This window comes from Neofelis nebulosa, chromosome 3 (genome assembly GCF_028018385.1).
Source record: "Neofelis nebulosa isolate mNeoNeb1 chromosome 3, mNeoNeb1.pri, whole genome shotgun sequence".
Taxonomy (NCBI): domain Eukaryota; kingdom Metazoa; phylum Chordata; class Mammalia; order Carnivora; family Felidae; genus Neofelis; species Neofelis nebulosa.
Window position 1 is genome coordinate 145,446,103 of NC_080784.1, and position 23,245 is coordinate 145,469,347.

Below are 23,245 nucleotides of genomic sequence, written 5' to 3' on the forward strand. Positions count from 1 at the left end.
TCCTACCCTTAATGTTACTGAATTTCACTAATTCATTTTTTGTTAATGTCAAAGTCATTTGGTAGTTTGAGTTGTCCACACAATTAGGGATTGTCTGAATGTGTAATGGGAGTAAATGGCAAGTAAAAAACATTTATTTTCTTCTGAGGTACCTATAAGGAGAAACATCAAATGAGAAAAATTGAAAACGTAAGCTAAAAGCCACTTAATTCAAGTTTTTAGTTAGAAAAACTATGTTAGTTTTTCTCTAAGTTCAAAGGTTCAACTAACAATCTTTTAAACTTAAAACCACAAAATAACCTTTTAAAAATAAATTTTATAGACATTTTTTAAAAATCCCATTCCATATTATAATCAATTAAAAAGAAAGAATGAAGAAATAGAAAAAAATTGGGGATGTGAATAAAAATTTGAAATTTTTTAAATGTTTATTTACTTTTGAGACAGAGAGAGAGAAAAAGAGGGGTAAACAGAGGCATGGGCGGGGGAGGAGCAGAGAGGGAGAGGGAGACACAGAATCTGAAGCAGGCTCCAGGCTCTGAGCAGGCACAGAGCCCAACATGGGGCTTGAACTCACAAACCGCAAGATCATGACCTGAGCTGAAGTCAGACGCTTAATCAACTAAGCCACCTAGGCACCCCTAAAAATTTGTAAAGGAGCAAAAGAAAAAGAAGCAGAAAGCTAAAAGAACTCTGGCCTTTGGACTTTCTAAAGCAAATGTCTGCAATTAGCTTTTTCCCCTGCACCATGAATCCAAAGTCAGGAGAGATCACTATTGCTGCTGTTTACAAATTTTAATTCAAAACTCAAGAAAAAATACCCTAACTATGGAAAGGAAAAATATAAGTTGCTTCTCCAACAAAGACTACATAGTTGCTATGTTTGTCTATATGTACATAAACAGGAAATTTCTGCTCTTTTTCTCACCTTTTAAATAACTAGTTTCTTTTTTCTTTTTTGTCCCAGATGACAGAAAGAAATGAATTTCTCTAAACAAATGCATCAGTAGTGATTAATTCCTCGAATTATAAAGCTTACTGACTCAGATAACTGTTAATACATGCATTTTATCAACTTTCACTTTCACTGGAAGAATCTTTTCTTCAGAGCAATACACACCTTGTAGAAACATCTAGCTCTAGCAGTTATAAGCAGCTCAGGTTCAGTCTCTACATTAACTAGTAACCAGACTCAAGTAATTCATTCAAACTCCCAAAGTTCCTATCTACAGTACTCCACACATCATAACCTTCCTTCATTTTAAAGAATACAAACAAAGCCATTGTTACATGGCTACCAAGCTGGGTTTTTTTTAAAGAAATAGGAAACCTCAATATTAAGATGAAATGGGCATTCATATTAACTGAAACATTTATGAGAATAGCCAGAACTTCTTGGCTAAATTCTAAAAAAGTTTGATCCTACTTAATTTTATTGTGCAGACTGCACCCATCACTTGTGAGCAATGAACACTTTACAACTGACCCTTGAACAAAGCAGGGATTAGGGGCACTGAATCCCCAGATAGTTGAAAATTCATGTATAACTTTTGATTCCCAAAAAGTTAATAGCCTGTTGTCGGCCAGAAGCCTTATTAGTAACATAAACAGTTGATTAACAGATTTTGTATGTTATATGTATTATATATTGTATTCTTAAGCTAGAGAAAAGAAAATGTTAAGAAAATCATATGGAAGAGAAAATATATTTACAGTACTATATTTATCAAAACATATCCACATATCAGTGGACCCATACAGTTCAAACCCTTATTATTTAAGGGTCAGTTGTACTGAGATAGGCTTCTTGTTGGACCATCTCTGATGGGATTCCCTACTTTCCAACACAATTGCTATCTATACTAGTCAACATGCTGTAAGAAGTTTCTGAAAAGAGAACAAAACCATGCCAAAGCATAGCTCTGAATATCATGGACAAAAACCAAAGTGGGTTGTTATCAATGTTCAATCCTCTGAAGGATTAAAAAAACCTAGTTAACAGAGATTGCCTCAGGAGAGCAAAGACCTGTTTTACTAAGTATGAATTATTTTCATTTTTTTAATTAGATAAAATAGGTATATAACATTTTTCAGTTTCAGGTGTACAACATTCGATATCTTTATGCACTACAAAGTCTAGTTACCATCTATCACCATACAATCGACCCCCTTCACCCATTTCACCAACTCTCCACTCCCTTCCCCTCTGATAAACAACAATCTGTTCTCTGTATCTATGAGTTTGCTTTTGTACTGTTTGCTTTGTTGTTTTGTTGGGAGTTTTTTTTTTCTTTACATTCTACACAAATGAAATCATATGGTATTTGTTATCCTTCTGCATCTGACTTAGCACTTGGCATACTACCCTCAATGTTCATTCATGTCTGCAAATGACAACATTTCATTCTTATTTATGGCTCAGTAATATTCCATTATACATATACCACAGCTTCTTCATCCATTCATCTATCAATGGATATTTGGGTTGTTTCCATATCTTGGCTATTGGAAATAATGCTGCAATGAAAACAGGGGTACATATATCCTTTTAAATTAGTCTTTTCACATTCTTTGGATAAACACCCAAAAAGTGGAATAACTGGATCATTTAGTTACATCTATTCTTAATTTTTTGAGGAATCTCCATCCTGTTTCCAAGTAGAAGCTGTACCAATTTACAGTCCCACCACATCCCTTCCAAACTTGTTATTTCTTATCTTTTTGATAACCATCATTCTAACAGGTGTGAAGTACTATCTCATTGTGGTTTTGATTTTCATTTCCCTAATAACTAGTGATGCTGAACATCTTTTCATGTGACTGTTGGCCACCTGTATATCTTCCTTGGAACAACATCTATTCAGATCTTCTGCCAATTTTGTTATCTGCTAATTTTTTTCCTTGTTGAGTTGTAGGAGTTCTTTATAGATTTCAGATATTAGCCCCTTATTGTGTATATGATCTGCAAAGAACTTTTCCATTTGGTAGGTTGCCTTTTTGTTTTGATGATGGTTTCCTTCATTGTGCAGAAGGTTTTTAGTTTATTTTTGTTTCTCTTGCCTTTGGAGTCAGACCCAACAAACACATCCCTAAAATCAGTGTCAAAAAGCTTACCACCTATGCTTTCTTCTAGGAATTTTATATTTTCAAATCATTTCTTTAATCCATTTTAATTTTTGTGTATGAAGATAGTACTATACTTTCATTCTTTTGCATGTGGCTGTCCAATTTCCCCAGCATCACATATTGAAAAAACATCCTTTCTCTGTTATATGTTCTTGGCTTCTTGGTCATAAATTAATTACCCATATACATGCAGATTTATTTCTGGGTTCTCAATTCTGTTTCATTGATCTCTGTGTCTGTTTTTATGCTAACACCATACTGTTCTGATTAATATAGCTTTATAGTATATTTTGAGGCCACAGAGCATGATACTCCCAGCTTTGTTCTTTCTCAACATTGTTTTAGTTATTTGGTATTTTATGTGGTTCTATATAAAATTTTAATTACTTGTTCTAGTTCTATGAAAAATACTATTCACTGAAATTTTGATAGGCATTACACTGAAACTGTACATTGCTTTGGATAATATGGACATTTTAACAGCATCAATTCTAATCTATGAGCACAGAGTATCTTTCCAGTTATTTGTGTTCTTCATCAATGTCTTACACTTCCACTCTATAGGTCTTTTACCTCCTTGGTTAAATTCAGTCCAAAGTATTTCACTCTTTTTGACGCAATTGTAAATAGGACTGCTTTCTTAATTTCCCTAATAGTTTATTAGTGTAAAGAAATGCCACTGATTTCTGTATATTGATTTTGTATCCTCCAACTTTAGTGAATTAGTTTATTCTAATAGTTTTTTAGTGAAGACCTTAAAGTTTTCTGTATATAGTATTATGTCATCTGCAAATAGTGACAGCTTTATTTCTTCCTTTCCACTCTGTATGCTTTTTTCTTTTTGCTTGCTGTACTGATGTCACCAAGACTTCTAATACTATGCTGAATAAAAGTGGTAAGAGTATATATCCTTGTCTTATTCCTGATATTAAAGGAAAAGCTTTCATCTTTTGATCACTGAGCATGATATGAGCTATGGGGTTGTCATATATATCCTTTATGATGTTGAGGTATGTTCCCTCTATACTCACATTGTTGAGAGTTTTTATCATAAATGGATGTTGAATTTTGTTAACTTTTTTTTTAAACATCTATTCAGATGCCTATATGACTTTTATCCTTCATTTGGTTAGCTAATGTGGTGTACTGCAGTTTGATTTGTGGATGTTGAGCCATTATTACATCCCTGGAATAAATACTTCATTGTGGCATATGATCCTTTTAATGTCTTGTTGAATTCAGTTTGCTACTATTTTATTGAGAATTTGTGCATCTGTGTTCATCAAGGATACTGGCCTTTTGTTTTCTTTTTTTGTGGTTTCCTTGTCTGGTTTTGGTGTCCAGGTAATGCCAGCCTCATAAAATGACTTTAGAAGCATTCCCTCCTCAAATTTTGGAAGTGTTTGAGAATAGGTATTAATCTTTTTTGAAAGTTTAGTAGAATTCATCAGTGAAACTGTCTAGTCTGGGGTTTTGCTGGGAGGTTTTTTATTATGACCCAAACTTCTACTAGAATTCTGTCTATTCAGATTTTCAATTTTTCCATGATTCAGTCTTAGAAGATTGTGTTTCTAGGAATTTATCCATTTCTTCAAGGTATTCCATTTGTTGGCACATAAATGTTCATAATACAGTTGACCCTTGAACAAAAATGGGTTTGAATTGTGCAGGTCCACTTATACATGAATTTTGTTTTCAATAAATACAGTACTATAAATGTACTTTCTCTTCCTTAAAATTTTCCTAATAATGTTTTATTTTCTCTAGTTTACTTTATTGTAAGAATCCAGTATATAACAGATACGACATATGAAGTATGTTTATTGACTGCTTATGTTATCTTATTGATAAGTTGATAGTAGGCTTCCAGTTGACAGTAGGCTATTAGTAGTTAATTATGGGGGGGAGTCAAAAGTTATATGTGGATTTCTGACTAAGCAAGGGGTCAGTGTCCCTAACTCTGGTGTTCTTCAAGAGTCTACTGTACTTTGTTATGATCTTGTATATTTCTGTGTTAATTTCTTTTTTTCTGACTTTTAAAGTTTTAATTCCAGTATAGTTAGCATACAGAGTTACATTAGTTTAATTAATTTCATCTCTGATTTTATTTATTTGAACCTTCTCTTTCTCTCTTGGTGCATCCAGCTAAAGGAATGTCTTTTTTTTTTTTTTTTTAAATCTTTGCAAAGAATCAGCTCTTCATTTTACTGATTTTTTGATCTTGTCTTTTTCGTCTCTATATTATTTATTTCTGCTCTGCTCTTTATTATTTACTTCCTTCTACTAAATCTTTGGCTTCATTTGTTCCTTTTCTAGTTCCTTTAGGTGTAAAGTGTGATCTTTGATTTTTTTAAATTTTTTAAATGTTTATTTATTTTTGAGAGAGAGACAGAGAGTGAGCAGGGGAGGGGGAGAGAGAGAGCGGGAGACACAGAATCCAAAGCAGGCTCCAGGCTCTGAGCTGTCAGCACAGAGCCCAACGCAGGGCTTGAACTCACAAGCCGTGAGATCATGACCTGAGCCAAAGTCGGATGCTTAACTGACTGAGCCACCCAGGTGCCCCCATTTATTTGATATTTTTCTTGTTTCTTGAGGAAGGCCTGTAATACTATGAACTTCACCCCCCTACCCCCACCCCACCCCACCCCACCCCACCCCTCTGCCTTTGAAATTATTTCTGTTGCATCCGACAGATTTTGGTATACCGTATTTCTGTTTTCATTTGTCTCTGGTATTCTTTGATTTCTCCTTTGACTTCTTCATGATCCACTGGTTGTTGAGTAGCATGTTGTTTAAAATACAGATTTTTGTGAGATTTTTTTTTCCAGTTTTCTTCTTTTAATCAATTTCTAGTTTCATACCATTGTGGTGAGAAAAGATGCTTGACATGATTTCAGTCTTCTAAATTTATTAAGACTTGTTTTGTGGCCTAACATACAATTTATCCTGAAGAATATGCACTTGAGAAGAATGTGTATTCTGCTACTTTTGGATGTAGTATTCTGTATGTATCTTGTAAGTTCATCTGATCTAATTTGCCACGTAAGGCTGATGTTTCCTTACTGATTTTCCGTCTGGCTGATCAATCCAATGATATAAGTGGAGTGTTAAAATCCCCTACTATTCTTGTATTGCTGTCAATATTGTCAATATCTCCCTTTAGGTCTGTAAATATTTGCTTTATATATTTTGGTGCTTCTATGCTGGGTGCATGTATGTTTACATTATCTCTTCTTACTGGACTGACCCCTTTATTGTTTTGTAATGCCCTTGTCTTTTTACAGTTTTCAAGTCTATTTTATCTAAAATGAATTTTTTAAGAAAATCTATTTTGTCTGATGTAAGTATAGCTATGCCAGATTTCTTTAAATTTCCATTTACATAGAACATCTTTCTCTATCCCCTCACTTCAATCTGTGTGTCTTTACTTCAGAAGAGAGTTTCTTATAGGCATCATATACAAATGGGTCTCTTTTTTTAATTCATTCATCCACTATTTATCTTTTGATTAGAGAATTTACACTTAACTATTGAGAGGTATGTAATTATGCCATTTTGTTAACTGTTTTCTGGTTGTTTTTGTAGTTCCTCTCTATTCCTTCCTTCTTCTCTCTCTTCCTTTGTGATTTTTTTAAGTATATTTATTTATTTTGAGAGAGAGCATGCACACATGTGCATCATGCTGTCAGTGCAGAGCCCAGCATGGGGCTCAATCTCACCAATTGTGAGATCATGACCTGAGCCAAAATCAAGAGTCAAATGCTTAACAAACTGAGCCACCCAGACACCCCTGTTCCACTGTGATTTGATGGTACTCTTCAGGGTTATATTTAGATTTCTTTCTCATTTTCTTTAGTGTATTTACAATAAGTTTTTGCTTATGATTACCATGAGGTTCATGTATAACATACTATGTATATAGCAGTTGGTTTTCATAGGAGCTTAAATTTGAACATACTCCAGAATTTTACATTTTTATTCACTCCCCATGTTTTATATTCTTAATGTCACATTTTACATCGTTTTATTTTATGTATCCCTTAACTAATTATTGTAGTTTTAGTTACTTTTACTACTATTGTCTTTTAACCTTCATAATTCCTTTATAAGTTATTCCACTATCTTTACTATATATTTACCTTTTCCATTCCAACCCTTTTGTATGTTTTCTTGTTACTAATTAGTGTCATCTCTTTTCGGTTTAAAGAAGTCTCTAACATTTCTTGTAAGTCCAGTTAATGGTGATGTACACCTTTAGTTTTGCTTATCTGGAAAACGCATCAGATCTCCTCTTTAATTCTAAATGATAACTTTGCCAGTTAAAGAATTCTTGATTGGAAGTTTTTTCCTTGTAGCACTTTTCATATGTCATCCCACTCCTTGCTGGTCTGCAAAGTTTCTGCTAAAACAAATCTGCTGATAGCATTATGAAATTTCCTTTGTACACAACAAGTTGTTTCTCTCTTGCTGCTTTTAAGACTCTATTTAACTTTTACAATTCTTATTATTAATGTATCTTGGTGTAGATCTTTTTGGATTCATCCTATTTGGAACTTTGTGGGCTTCCAGAACTTGAATGTCTGTCTCCTTCCCCAGATTAGAGAAGTTTTCAGCCATTATTTCTTAAAGTAAGTTTTGTGGCACTATCTCTCTCTCTTTTCCTTCTGGGATCCCTGTAATGTAAATGTTATTCCTCCAGATATGTCCCAAAAGCCCCTAAGGTATCTTCACTATTTTTAAAACTCTTTTTTCTCTTTGTTGCTCTGTGTGGATGCGTGCCACTGCTCTGTCTTCTAGCTCACTGATATGTTCTGCTTCATTACAATCTGCTGCTGAACCCCTCTAGTAAATTTTTCAGTTATTGTATTCTTCAGCCCTGTAAGTTCTGTTTGTTAATTTCTTACATTTTCTCTTTGTTGAAGCTCTCACTGTGTTCACCCATTCTTATCCAAGTTTAGAGCATATTAATGACTGTTACTTTGAACTGTTTATTAGGCAGATTTATTACCTGTTTCATTAAGGTCTTTTTCTGAAGTTCTGTCTTATTCTTTCACATTTGGATATTCCTCCATTTCCTCATTTTGCCTGTCTTTGTGTTTTGTATTAGGCAAGTCAGCTAACTCTCCCAGCCCTGAAGTAGTTTTGTGTAGGAGATATCCCATGAAACTCAGAAGTGGTATATCCTCTGGCCACCTGTGCCAAGCACTGTAGGGACACCCCCTGTGGGAACTGTGCACACCCACCTACCTTGGTGGGGTGACAACATGAGGGTGGCTGGAGCTCTCACTGGTCTGGCTGTGATGCAAGGCTGCAGTGCGGGTTGTACCCTCCTGGACCCACAGGCTAGAGAAAGAGTTCCAAATGGCAACCACTAGGGCTAGCACCAGCATATTAGAATAAAATTGCAAAAATGGCACCTATAAGTGTCTCCATGTCAGCAGAATCCCAACAAGTTCCTGCATCTCAGGCAGACACCTTAAGATTAATTAAGTAGATGTACTTCACTTATAATCTAGGTGCTTTCCAAACTGGTGTTTTAGCACTGGGTCAAAGGATGAGTGAATCTATGTACAAGCTATTTAAGAGTAAATTCTCTATTCCCTAAAGTTCTGTGGTTTTCCTGAACATAATCCATGTTGATTTTCAAAGCCAGGCATATTGAGGATTCATCTCTCTTATGAAAGTTACAGTGCCTGATATGCAGCACAGATCCTTGATTCTCAAGGAAAAGTTCCATATTTTTCAGATCCTTCCTGGTTGTGGATTGCCTATGGTCTGTTTTCTCTTTTCTTTTCTTTCTTTTTCTTTCTTTCTTTCTTTTTTTTTTTTTTTTGAGAGGTTGTGTCTCTGCCTCTCATACCTGTTTCAATGCTGCCCTGTTATCTTTTGTTGTAGAGATTCTGTTCCTCTGGTTTTTAGGTCTTATTTTAGAGGAAATTATTCCATATGTAGTTGTAAATCTGTTGTGTTTATGAGAGGAAGTGAGTTCAGGATCCTCCTATATGGCCATCTTGAACTCATCTCTTTATAAATTAGTCTTAAACCATACATACAGGGGTGGGAAGACAAACAGGGTAGGGGGAAATCTGTGCACATGCAGAGGTGCACAGTGAAAGCCAGTATGATGCAATGAATTTCCAGATCCAAAACGCCTCAGTTTAAACCCCAACATAGACATTTTCTAGCTATGTGACCTTTTTTTTTTAATATATGAGATTTATTGTCAAATTGGTTTGACACTCATACAACACTCAGTGCTCATCCCAAAAGATGTCCTCTTCAATACCCATCAACCACCCTCCCCCCTCCCACCCCCCATCAACCTTCAGTTCATTCTCAGTTTTTAAGACTCTCTTATGCTTTGGCTCTCTCCCACTCTAACCTCTTTTTTTTTTTCCCTTCCCCTCCCCCATGGGTTTCTGTTAAGTTTCTCAGGATCCACATAAGAGTGAAAACATATGGTATCTGTCTTTCTCTGTATGGCTTATTTCACTTAGCATCACACTCTCCAGTTCCATCCACATTGCTACAAAGGGCCATATTTCATTCTTTCTCATTGCCACGTAGTACTCTATTGTGCATATAAACCACAATTTCTTTATTCCATTCATCAGTTGATGGACATTTAGGCTCTTTCCACAATTTGGCTATTGTTGAGAGTGCTGCTATAAACATTGGGGTACAAGTGCCCCTATGCATCAGTACTCCTGTATACCTTGGGTAAATTCCTAGCAGTGCTACTGCCGGGTCATAGGGTAGGTCTATTTTTAATTTTTTGAGGAACCTCCACACTGTTTTCCAGAGCGGCTGCACCAGTTTGCATTCCCACCAACAGTACAAGAGGGTTCCCGTTTATCCACATCCTCTCCAGCATCTTTAGTCTCCTGATTTGTTCATTTTGGCCACTCTGGTGTAAGGTGGTATCTGAGTGTGGTTTTGATTTGTATTTCCCTGATAAGGAGCGACGTTGAACATCTTTTCATGTGCCTGTTTGCCATCCGGATGTCTTCTTTAGAAAAGTGTCTATTCATGTTTTCTGCCCATTTCTTCACTGGATTATTTGTTTTTCAGGTGTGGAGTTTGGTGAACTCTTTATGGATTTTGGATACTAGCCCTTTGTCCGATGTGTCATTTGCAAATATATTTTCCCATTCAGTTGGTTGCCTTTTAGTTTTGTTGGTTATTTCCTTTGCTGTTCAGAAGCTTTTTATCTTCATGAGGTCCCAATAGTTCATTTTTGATTTTAATTCCCTTGCCTTTGGGGATGTGTCAAGTAAGAAATTGCTACGGCTGAGGTCAGACAGGTCTTTTCCTGCTTTCTCCTCTAGGGTTTTGATGGTTTCCTGGCTCACATTCAGGTCCTTTATCCATTTTGAGTTTATTTTTGTGAATGGTGTGAGAAAGTGGTCTAGTTTCAACCTTCTGCATGTTGCTATCCAGCACCATTTGTTAAAGAAACTGTCTTTTTTCCATTGGATATTCTTTTCTTTCCTGCTTTGTCTAAGATTAGTTGGCCATACTTTCGTGGGTCTAGTTCTGGGGTTTCTATTCTATTCCATTGGTCTATGTGTCTGTTTTTGTGCCAATACCATGCTGTCTTGATGATTACAGCTTTGTAGTAGAGGCTAAAGTCTGGGATTGTGATGCCTCCTGCTTTGGTCTTCTTCTTCAAAATTACTTTGGTTATTCGGGGCCTTTTGTGGTTCCATATGAATTTTAGGATTGCTTGTTCTAGCTTCAAGAAGAATGCTGGTGCAATTTTGATTGGGATTGCATTGAATGTGTAGATAGCTTTGGGTAGTATTGACATTTTGACAATATTTATTCTTCCAATCCATAAGCATGGAATGTTTTTCCATTTCCTTATATCTTCTTCAATTTCCTTCATAAGCTTTCTATAGTTTTCAGCATACAGACCTTTTACATCTTTGGTTAGATTTATTCCTAGGTATTTTATGCCTTTTGGTGCAATTGTGAATGGGATCAGTTTCTTTGTCTTTCTGTTGCTTCATTGTTAGTGTATGATAATGCAACTGATTTCTGTACATTGATTTTGTATGCTGCAACTTTGCTGAATTCATGTATCAGTTCTAGCAGACTTTTGGTAGAGTCTATCGGATTTTCCATGTATAATATCATGTCATCTGCAAAAAGTGAAATCTTCACTTCATCTTTGCCAATTTTGATGCCTTTGATTTCCTTTTGTTGTCTGATTGCTGATGCTAGAACTTCCAACACTATGTTAAACAACAGCGGTGAGAGTGGACATCCCTGTCGTGTTCCTGATCTCAGGGAAAAAGCTCTCAGTTTTTCCCCATTGAGGATGATATTAGCTGTGGGCTTTTCATAAATGGCTTTTATGATCTTTAAGTATGTTCCTTCTATCCCGACTTACTCAAGGGTTTTTATTAAGAAAGGATGCTGAGGGGCGCCTGGGTGGCGCAGTCGGTTAAGTGTCCGACTTCAGCCAGGTCACGATCTCGCGGTCTGTGAGTTCGAGCCCCGCGTCAGGCTCTGGGCTGATGGCTCGGAGCCTGGAGCCTGTTTCCGATTCTGTGTCTCCCTCTCTCTCTGCCCCTGCCCCGTTCATGCTTTGTCTCTCTCTGTCCCAAAAATAAATAAAAAAAACCAAAAAACAAAAAAAAAAAACGTTGAAAAAAAGAAAGGATGCTGAATTTTGTCAAATGCTTTTTCTGCATCGATTGACAGGATCATATGGTTCTTATCTTTTCTTTTATTAATGTGATGTATCACGTTGATTGATTTGCAAATGCTGAACCAGCCCTGCATCCCAGGAATGAATCCCACTTGGTCATGGTGAATAATTCTTTTTACATGCTGTTGAATTCGATTTGCTAGTATCTTATTGAGAATTTTTGCATCTATATTCATCAGGGATATTGGCCTGTAGTTCTCTTTTTTTACTGGGTCTCTGTCTGGTTTAGGAATCAAAGTAATACTGGCTTCATAGAACGAGTCTGGAAGTTTTCCTTCCCTTTCTATTTTTTGGAATAGCTTGAGAAGGATAGGCATTATCTCTGCTTTAAACGTCTGGTAGAACTCCCCTGGGAAGCCATCTGGCCCTGGACTCCTATTTGTTGGGAGATTTTTGATGATTGATTCAATTTCTTCGCTGGTTATGGGTCTGTTCAAGCTTTCTATTTCCTCCTGATTGAGTTTTGGAAGTGTGTGGGTGTTTCGGAATTTGCCCATTTCTTCCAGGTTTTGCAGTTTGTTGGCATATAATTTTTCATAGTATTCCCTGATAATTGCTTGTATTTCTGAGGGATTGGTTGTAATAATTCCATTTTCATTCATGATTTTATCTATTTGGGTCATCTCCCTTTTCTTTTTGAGAAGCCTGGCTAGAGGTTTGTCAATTTTGTTTATTTTTTCAAAAAACCAACTCTTGGTTTCATTGATCTGCTCTACAGTTTTTTTAGATTCTATATTGTTTATTTATGCTCTGATCTTTATGATTTCTCTTCTTCTGCTGGGTTTAGGATGTCTTTGCTCTTCTGCTTCTATTTCCTTTAGGTGTGCTGTTAGATTTTGTGTTTGGGATTTTTCTTGTTTCTTGAGATAGGCCTGGATTGCAATGTATTTTCCTCTCAGGACTGCCTTCGCTGCATCCCAAAGCGTTTGGATTGTTGTATTTTCATTTTCCTTTGTTTCCATATATTTTTTAATTTCTTCTCTAATTGCCTGGTTGACCCATTCATTCTTTAGTAGGGTGTTCTTTAACCTCCATGCTTTGGAGGTTTTCCAGACTTTTTCCTGTGGTTGATTTCAAGCTTCATAGCATTGTGGTCTGAAAGTGTTCATGGTATGATCTCAATTCTTGTATACTTATGAAGGGCTGTTTTATGACCCAGTATGTGATCTATCTTGGAGAAGGTTCCATGTGCACTCGAGAAGAGAGTATATTCTGTTGCTTTGGGATGCAGAGTCCTAAATATATCTGTCAAGTCTATCTGATCCAATGTATCATTCACGGCCCTTGTTTCTTTATTGATCATGTGTCTAGATGATCTATCCATTGTTGTAAGTGAATTATTAAAGTCCCCTGCAATTACCACATTCTTATCAGTAAGGTTGCTTATGTTTGTAACTGTTTTATATATTTGGGGGCTCCTGTATTCGGTGCATAAACATTTATAATTGTTAGCTCTTCCTGATGGATAAACCCTGTAATTTTTATATAATGCTCTTCTTCATCTCTTGTTACAGCCTTCAATTTAAAGTCTAGTTTATTTGATGTAAGTATGGCTACTCCAGCTTTCTTTTGACTTCCAGTAGCATGATAAATAGTTCTCCATCCCCTCAACTTTCAATCTGAAGGTGTCCTCAGGTCTAAAATGAGTCTCTTGTAGACAGCAAATAGATGGGTCTTGTTTTTTTCTCCATTCTGATACCCTATGTCTTTTGGTTGGCGCATTTAGTCCATTTATGTTCAGTGTTATTATAGAAAGATATGGGTTTAGAGTCATTGTGATGTCTGTAGGTTTCATGCTTGTAGTGATGTCTCTGGTACTTTGTCTCATAGGATCCCCCTTAGGATCTCTTGTAGGGCTGGTTTAGTGATGATGAATTCCTTCAGTTTTTATTTGTTTGGGAAGACTTTTATCTCTCCTTCTGTTCTAAATGACAGACTTGCTGGATAGAGGATTCTCGGCTGCGTATTTTTTTCTGTTCAGCACATTGATGATTTCCTGCCATCCCTTTCTGGCCTGCCAAGTTTCAGTAGAGAGATCCGTCACGAGTCTTATTGGTCTCCCTTTATATGTTAGAGCATGTTTATCCCCCTAGCTGCTTTCAGAATTTTCTCTTTATCCTTGTATTTTGCCAGTTTCACTATGATATGTCATGCAGAACATCGATTCAAGTTATGTCTGAAGGGAATTCTCTGTGCCTCTTGGATTTCAATGCCTTTTTCCTTCCCCAGATCAGGGAAGTTCTCAGCTATTATTTCTTCAAGCACACCTTCAGCACCTTTCCCTCTCTGTTCCTCCTCTGGAATACCAATTATGCGTAGATTATTTCTCTTTAGTGCATCACTTAGTTCTCTAATTTTCCCCTCACACTCCTGGATTTTTTTATCTTTTTCTCAGCTTCTTCTTTTTCCATAATTGTATCTTCTAGTTCACCTATTCTCTCCTCTGCCTCTTCAATCCAAGCTGTGGTCATCTCCATTTTATTTTGCAGCTCATTAATAGCATTTTTTAGCTCCTCCTGGCTGTTACTTAGTCCCTCGATCTCCGTAGCAATAGATGCTCTGCTGTCATTTATACTGTTTTCAAGCCCAGAGATTAATTTTATGACTATTATCCTAAATTCACTTTCTGTTATATTGTTTAAATCGTTTTTGATCAGTTCGTGAGCTGTCGCTATATCCTGGAGATTCTTTTGAGGGGAATTCTTCCGTTTCGTCATTTTGGATAGTCCCTGGAGTGGTGCGGAACTGCAGGGCCCTTCCTCTGTGCTGTCTGGAGTAACCTGCGCTGGTGGGCGGGGCCACAGTCAGACCTGATGTCTGCCCCAGCCCACCGCTGGGACCACACTCAGACTGGTGTGGGCCTTCTCTTCCCCTCTCCTAGGGGTGGGATTCACTGTGGGGTGGCATGGCCCATCTGGGCTACTTGCACACTGCCAGGCTTGTGGTGCTGGGGATCTGGGGTATTAGCTGGGGTGGATTGGCAAGGTGCACAGGGGCAGGAGGGGCAGGCTCAGCTTGCTTTTCCTTCAGAGACCCACTTTGGGAGGGGCCCTGTGGCACCGGGAGGGAGTCAGACCTGTCGCTGGAGGGATGGATCCACAGAAGCACAACGATGGGTGTTTGCTCAGGGTGTTTGCTCGGTGCAAGCAAGTTCCCTGGCAGGAACTGGTTCCCTTTGGGATTCTGGCTGAGGGATGGGCAAGGGAGATGGCGCTGGCGAGCGCCTTTGTTCCCCACCAAGCTGAACTCTGTCGTCCATCCGGGGCTCAACAACTCTCCCTCTGGGGCTCAACAACTCTCCCTCCCGTTGTCCTCCAGCCCTCCCGCTCTCCGAGCAGAGCTGTTAACTTATAACCGTACAGATGTTAAATCCTGCTTGCTGTCAGAACACACTCCGTCCAGCCCCTCTGCCTTTGCAAGTCAGACTCGGGGGCTCTGCTTTGCCGGCCGGCTGCCCCTCTGCCCCGGCTCCCTCCCGCCAGTCTGTGTATCGCGCACCCCTCACCGCCCTTCCTACCCTCTTCCGTGGGCCTTTCGTCTTCGCTTGGCTCCGGAGACTCCGTTCTGCTAGTCTTCTGGTGGTTTTCTGGGTTATTTAGGCAGGTGTGGGTGGAATCTAAGTAATCAGCAGGACGTGCGGTGAGCCCAGCGTCCTCCTACGCCGCCATCTTCCCTTCCTCTTGAATCGTTATGTGACCTCTTAATAACCACATAACACTGGGCTTGTTTTTTACTTCTCTGTGTCGAGTTTTTTTTTTTTTTAATGTTTATTTTTGATAGAGACACACAGTGCGAGCAGGAGACGGGCAGAGAGAGACAGAGACAAAGAAACTGAAGCAGGTTCCAGGCTCTGAGCTGTCAGCGCAGAGCCCAATGCAGGACTTGAACCCACAAACTGAAATCATGACCTGAGCAGAAGTCAGACAGCTAAGTGAGCCACTCAGGTGCCCCTCTCTGTATCCAGTTTGCTTATCTGCCAACTGGGCATAATAATAGCTCCCCTCCCAAGGTTGTTGAGAGGAATCAAAGAGTAAACAGATGCATAGTCTGGTACATAGTAGGCACTATGTAAGTATTAGGTACTATTTTTAACTTCTGAGTTAATTTTAGACTTTTACAAAGTTGGAAAAATAGTACAGTGTATCCTTATCTCCCTCACTCTTCTTCTCCCACTGTTAACATCTTATGTCACCTCAGTACAGTTATCAGGAAAAGAAAATGAACATTGGTGACTAAACTACACACTTTACTGAAGAAATAATATCACCGATTTTTCCACCAATGTCCTTTCTGCTAGGATCCTATCCAAGACCCACACTGTATTTCATTATTTCTTCTTAATCTGCCCCAGTCTGTGGCAGTTCTTCCTGGCAGACACAAACTTAACAAAATGATTAAAATGAGTATTACTAGTAATAAAACATATTAACATTATGAATTCCTTTATATGATACACTGAGAAACACATAACCACATTTTCCAGTTTTCTTGCCAAAAAAATGCATAACCTCATTGACATAAAAATAAGCCAAAATTGTGGAACATTCTATAAAATAGCTGATCAGTATTACTCAAAAGTGTCACTATTATTTTTGATTTGATAAAAATTAAGAGTAAATTATCATGTTAATGAATATCTATAAACCATGAAAACTTCCCAAAGTTTGACTACATTTTCTTTAATTCTAATTTACATGTAGTTCTCCACTTATCAGTGGAACTTAATTCAAAAATTCATGTGAAGACCCATTATTTTTTTTTTATGTTTATTCAGAGAGAGCGCGTGCACATGAGCAGGGAAGGGACAGAGACAGAGGGAAAGAGAGAATCGCAAGCAAGCTCCAGGCTGTCAGCACAGAGCCCGATGGGGAGCTCAATCCCACGACCATGAGAGCATGACCTGACCAAAATCAAGAGTCAGGTGCTCAACCAACTGAGCCATCCAAGCACCCTGAAGACTCATTATTTTCGATCGAGATGATTTTTTTTCCCCCACAACAGGGTCTATATTTCAAGTCAAGAGGTAATTCTATTTTAGCAGGCTTATGAAGTAACTCTACTTTAGCAGACCAGCCTAGAAATCCAACTAATCTAATATGTATTATTTTTCTAGGGAGAAATATACTACAGGTCTCAAAATGTCAGGAATACATTTCTGTCTTATTCACTCTGTCCCCAACCTGATGGGCAACAGGAACTCTGTCTCTTTCCTGGTCTATCTAAATACATTCAACATTTCATTATTCGGCTGCTGTTAAGTAATAACACTTGTTGTTAGCAATTCCCAGGACTGCTCTCCACTTACTGCCTCTTTTCCATAACTCTTGGATTCCTCGCCATTTGAACCCTATTTCCGAACCCTCAATTTTGGCAATATGTTCAGAGCCTCTCACATCCTGAGAGGCTCTCACATCCTGAGAGGCTCTGAACATATTGCCAAAATTGAGGGTTAGGAAACAGGGCTCAAATGGCGAAGAATGGCCTACTGCACTGACATTAGCCACTTACTACCTAAGACCAGAGTTTCTGTCCATCTCAGCTAATTGTTAAAAGAACATAGGCTTCTTTCCTTTTTCTCTATACTTGGAGTAAGTATCAGTTGTACTTAAGTTTTCTAAGGGTCACTACTACTACCCATGATGGAGAAATAGAGGATAAACATTACTAACAAAGGGGAAATTTTAAGAAGTCTCACAGCGTAAATTAAATGGAGCTCTAGACATTCTCAAGCTTTCTTAGCTGCTTTCTCACCAGGACTCTCAGATTCCATTTATCCAAAACTGTTCCATACTTAGTTTTCTACTTCAATCTTCTTTGGAGTTTTCTATTTTCAAAGGTGGCCTGTATCTAGGAGTTACAAAGTCAGACCTTTGAGATTGCCTTTCACTCCCCTCTTCCATCACAGAAGAAGGGAATGTGAGTGTGCTTTATCATTGCTGTTGTCTCAACTCTGCAACTTTAGTATTAAAGTGTTACTAAATGTGTTAAATTTTTGAAGGAGGGTTACATAATCTCTTGAAGCCTCATTTTCTTCTTTAAAAAGCAGGTGGTAGTACCCTTTCTTGCAGGATTATTGTGAGCACTAGTGAGACACTATGTACAATACATAGCATATGGCAGGCATCCAACAAATGACGGCAGTTTTGGTCTCTATCGCCAATCCTGTTACCATTATTCAGCCCATAACTGCTACAGATGCAAGGTGAAAGGCAGAACTAGAGCTGATGAGTGAGCCATGCTTCCCTAACCACACCTCTGAGTGCTCACCTACCCCCACATTAAAAATAAGAATACGGCAGTTAGGAAACATAGAAAGTAAGGTAGGATAGATATGTTTCTAAGATGGAACCTTTCAAGAAGTGAGGAAAATCTCAGAAATGAGAATAAAGTTTTGTTGGCTTTTTATAAAAAAGGAAAATGGCATTCAGTATAATATACAAAATAAAAATAATACACAGCCCATCTAAATATTTAAGAATTGTTTTCTTAAACAATTGTTTCCTTTCCAAAAGAAAGTCATTTATTCTAAGTATCAAGATAATCTAAGAAATATTTGTAACAAAAATACCCTTCCAGTCCTTCTGTTTTTATAGTCTTGTCTATATCTATTTAAAACATTACACTGACTAACCTTTAGCTGCAACTGGCAAGCCACATGTACCAAAATGCTCCTTATAAATGGCTATTTTACTTATCTTACTAAAAAATATATGCAGTACAAATAAATCCAATGCAGCTTCATACCTTACACACATAGCTCCTCTAAGAACATGCACATGCGGGACTCATCTCTCCAGGAACAATCCTCTTGTGCAATACTCTTTTTCCAACCAGCCCTGAAATAATACCAGCCAGATCTATTTTCTTCTCTTTTCCAACTTTTCTGAAGAGCAATGGAAATAAACTAATGATAAGTAAAGCTACTGCACAATTTTCCCTTACTGAATGAAACTTTTCAGTTAGTTGTTTGTAGTTGTTCATTGCTAATCTCTCACATGTTTCTATCCCTTAACAATAGGGCATGTTGTTTCCCAACTTGGAAAATTAACATGAACATCCACATTGACCTGGCAGTTGTAGACTGCAGTCATTTTCCAGGCGGCCAGTTGAAGGCCACGCACAAAGCTGCCTTTGTTGTGAGAAAAATAATTTCTCTGAAGTTTATGGTGATATTGAAGTTGCTCTGTACAACCCACTGCTCCCGGCCCAATACACGCTACTGGCAGCATTCTGTGAGGAGTACAGAAGACATGGGAAAGAGGGTTAATCTATTTAATGATATAATAGAACTTGATTGTCTCTTCTTCTGGGTTCTAAATTTTAATATTTGAGGTTTTAAAATTTTATCTTAATTTTAAAGGGAAGTAATTCATTGTAAACCCCTATTCTTTTTTTCCTTCTGAATTATTGAAAAAACAAATCAAGTAGTTTCTTTGACGCTTATTATAACCTACTAAAATAACTTGGCAGTAAACCCGGCAAAAAGTAACATGCCAAGGCAAGTAAATTTGGCCCTAAAAAACACAAACAATATTTATATGCTATGCTTTGCCAGATTTTAAAAGGCAAATAATGATTGTTATTTGATAACTCTCATTCCAAGAAGGTAAACATTAGCCTTCCTTTCTGACAAGGAATGGTAGATCAAAATCTTAATTGACTAATTTCCAAGAAAATGAAAAAGCTGTAGTTCAATAAATCACCTGTAGCTTAGCTATTCCTGGAAACCCTCTCCTTTGCAATAAATTTAATTAAGACAATGGAAAACCACCATTCAACTCCAGGAACAAGATACAATAGATAGCCTGTATCTGATGATGAACAAGCATAGTTAAGAAGCAAAGGAAACTGAACTGTAACTATTTTTCAAATCTTAAATCACTGGAAACTCAAAGCTTATTTTTTCTCTTTGTGTTTATCTTTCAGATGTCTTTCCTTTAAAACCAGAACTTTGGTTGAGTTCAGTAATCTTTCATACAAGGTGTGCCAAGATTCTGATTCCATTATTTCTGGCATTCTGAGAAGGAAAAGAAAGATAAATGGCTAGCAGTGGCTCTCTCAAGCATGGGAAGGTCAGTATGGTGATTATGGCTACTGAAGGAATAACACAGAGACAAAAGGTTTACTAAATGAAATGAGAAACACATCTGATGGAATGAACAGCAGGCTGGAAGAAGCGCAGGAATGAATTAGTACCTAGAAAACAGAGTAATGGAAAGTAATCAAGCTGAACAAAAGAGGAGAAAGACATCTACAAAGTGGAACAGACTTAGGCAACTCAGTGATTCCATCAAATGTATAACATTTGATGGATAAAATAAAATAACATTCTTCCAAAAGAAGAGTAAAAGGGGCAGAAAAATTTATTTTAAGAAATTATTAGCTTCACTAATCTGGAAGAAGGAAACTAATATCCAGAGCCAGGAGGCACCAAGAACCCACAACAAAATCAACAAAAGCAGATCCACCCCAAGATATATTGTAATTAAAATGGCAGAATGTTGAAAAATTAAGCATCAAGACCAAAGAAAACAATTACATACAAGGGAAATCTCCTAACTCTATCAGTGATTTTTCAGCATAAAGCTGGCAAGCCTAACACGAGTGCTGAATGGGACAAAATCTACAGCCAAAAATACATTATCTAGCCAGGCTATCATTCACAATAGAAGGAGAGATAAAGAGTTTTCCAGAAAAACAAAAATGAAAGGAGTTCATGGACTACTAAACTAGACCTGAAAGAAATATTAAAGAGGACTCTGAGTGGAAAGACCAAAATGACAGTATGAAAATAAACACAAAAGCAGCAAAAATGAATATTTTTATTAAAAAAATCAGTCAAGGAACTCACAAAATTAAAAGATGTAAAATATGACACCATATACCTAAAACATGGGGAGAAAGGGACTAAAAATTGGTTTCAAACTTAAAAGATCATCAACATAATATAGATAGCTATGTGCACAAAAGATTACATACAACCATAATGGTAACAATAAATCAAAATCCAGTAATAGACATGCAAAGAATAAATAAAAAGAAATGCAAATATAACACTGAAGAAAGCCAGCAAACCATGACAGAAAGAGAAGAAAGGACTGACAGAGTAGGCAGTCAGTTAGACATGAGCTGGAGGCAAAGGCAGTAAATAGCAGGTGACACATTAGAAGCCTCAAGAAATTTCTGGGTTTTCTTATTCTATTCCATTGGTCTATGTGTCTGTTTTCGTGCCAATACCATACTGTATTGATGATTACAGATTTGTTAATACAGGCTAAATTCTGGGATTGTGATGCCTCTAGCATTGGCTGTCTTTTTCAACATTACTTTGGCTTTTTGGGGTCTTTTGTGGTTCCATACAAATTTTAGGATTCTTTGTTCTAACTCTGAGAAGAATACTGGTGCTATTTTGATTGGGATTGCACTGAATGTGTAGATTGCTTTGGGTAGTATCGACATTTTAACAGTATTTGTTTTTCCAGTCCATGAGCAAGGAATGCTTTTCCATTTCTTTGTGTCTTCTTCAATTTCTTTTATAACCTTTCTATAGTTTTCAGTGTTCAGTTTTCTTTTACCTCTTTGGCTAGGTTTATTCCTAGGTATACTACGGTTCTTGGTGCAATTGTAAATGGAATCAATTCCTTGATATCTTTCTGTTGCTTCATTATTGGTGTATAGAAATGCAACCAATTTCTGTACACTGATTTTATGTCCTGCGACTCTGCCAAATTCATGTATCAGTTCTAGCAGTTTTTTGGTGGAGTCTTTCTGGTTTTCCATGTATAGTATCAACCTTGCCATTTGCAACAATGTGGATGGAAATGGAGGGTATTAATGCTAAGTGAAATAAGTCAGAGAAAGATACCATATGATTTCACTCATGTGTGGTATTTGAGAAACTTAACAGAAAACCATAGGGGAAGGGAAGGAAAAATAAGATACAAACAGAGAGGGAGGGAAACCATAAGAGACTCTTAAATACAGATAACTGAAGGTTTATTAGGGTGGAGGGTTGGGGGGTGGGGAAAATAGGTGATGGGCATTGAGGAGGGCACTTATTGGGATGAGCACTGGGTGTTGTATGTAAGTGACGAATCCAGTAAATCTACTCCTGAAGCCAAGACTAATGGAATGAAAACAAAATAGTTTTTATTATCAGATATTATATACCACCTTACTAAAAACCGCTAAACTGTATACTTTAAAAAGGTAAATTTTGGGAGATCTAAATTATATCTCAATAAAAATTAGACTGTGAAAATAATAAAGATTAAATTTAAAAATTTTTAGTTTTTAAAAGAATTTTGTATGTGGAATATATGTAAATAAGTATGTGATTTCAGGATAAAATGTAAATGATAATTCTCAAAAAAGAAGCTCAATAATAAAAAATAATCACCTGAAAACACTAAACTATCTATATATCCCAGATTATGTAACAAAATTAGGTTATATTCTCATCTTACAAAAGGAGGAACTATAAGCTACTATTTACAGTGATGTAAATAGAAAAGGTAACAAAAATTTTAAAGATTACTAGCAAAATGTAAAACAATGTATTCTTTTCAAGTCACATAAAAAAAACGTTAAAGAAAAGAAATTTAAATTGAGAAGGCAATCTGTGAATGCAAACCGCTGCCGTGCCTATGGAAAAAATAAGAGATTCCTCAAAATTTTAAAATAGAACTACCATACGATCCAATAATCACACTACTGGGTATTTAACCGAAGAATACAAAAACACTAATTCAAAAGGATATATGCAACCTTATTTATAATAGTCACAGAAACAGCCCTAGTGTCCATCCAGAGATGAATGGATAAAGGTGATACACACACACACACACACACACACACACACAAAATATTACTCAGCCATAAAAAAGAATGAAATCTTAATCTTGCCATTTGCAACAACATGGATGGATCTAAAAAGTGTAATACTAAGTGAAATAAGTCAGAGAAGACAAATACCATATGATCTCACTTTTATATGGAATTTACGAAAAACAATGAAAAAAAAGACACAAACCAAAAAACCGACCCTTAACTATAGAGAACAAGCTGACGGTTACCAGAGAGGAGGTGAGTGGGGGGAATGAGTGAAATAGGTGAAGAAGCTTAAGAATTCATCTATCATGAGGAACACTGAGTAAAAGTACGTAATTTTTTAATCACTATATTGTACACCAGAAACTAACAGAACACTATTAACTGTACTGTAACTTAGAAAAAAGAAAACAAAAAATAGCAGAAAAGCATTTTTAAAAGTTTACAGACAACCAGTTATCCACTAAATAATTAAATTCACCCATTAAAAGTCCTTTAGGTATGACATTTTAAAGTATCTGCATATGATCCATTTATTCTTTTTTTAGTATTTATTTTTGAGAGACAGAGAGA

The 23,245-nt window shown here is 36.9% G+C and overlaps 1 protein-coding gene across 3 annotated transcripts in view; it reads right to left on the minus strand.

Annotated features, from left to right (window-relative positions):
* Positions 1-23,245, minus strand: part of ART3 (ADP-ribosyltransferase 3 (inactive)) — a 140,626-nt gene that overhangs the window by 60,854 nt on the left and 56,527 nt on the right. The window contains exon 1 of one of the 3 annotated variants that reach the window (XM_058722240.1): positions 18,587-18,722. The exons of the other annotated variants lie outside the window; for them this stretch is intronic. The gene's annotated coding sequence lies outside the window, so the exon portion shown is untranslated. Of the gene's footprint in view, positions 1-18,586; positions 18,723-23,245 lie in introns of those variants that run through there. 3 annotated transcript variants of the gene reach the window in all.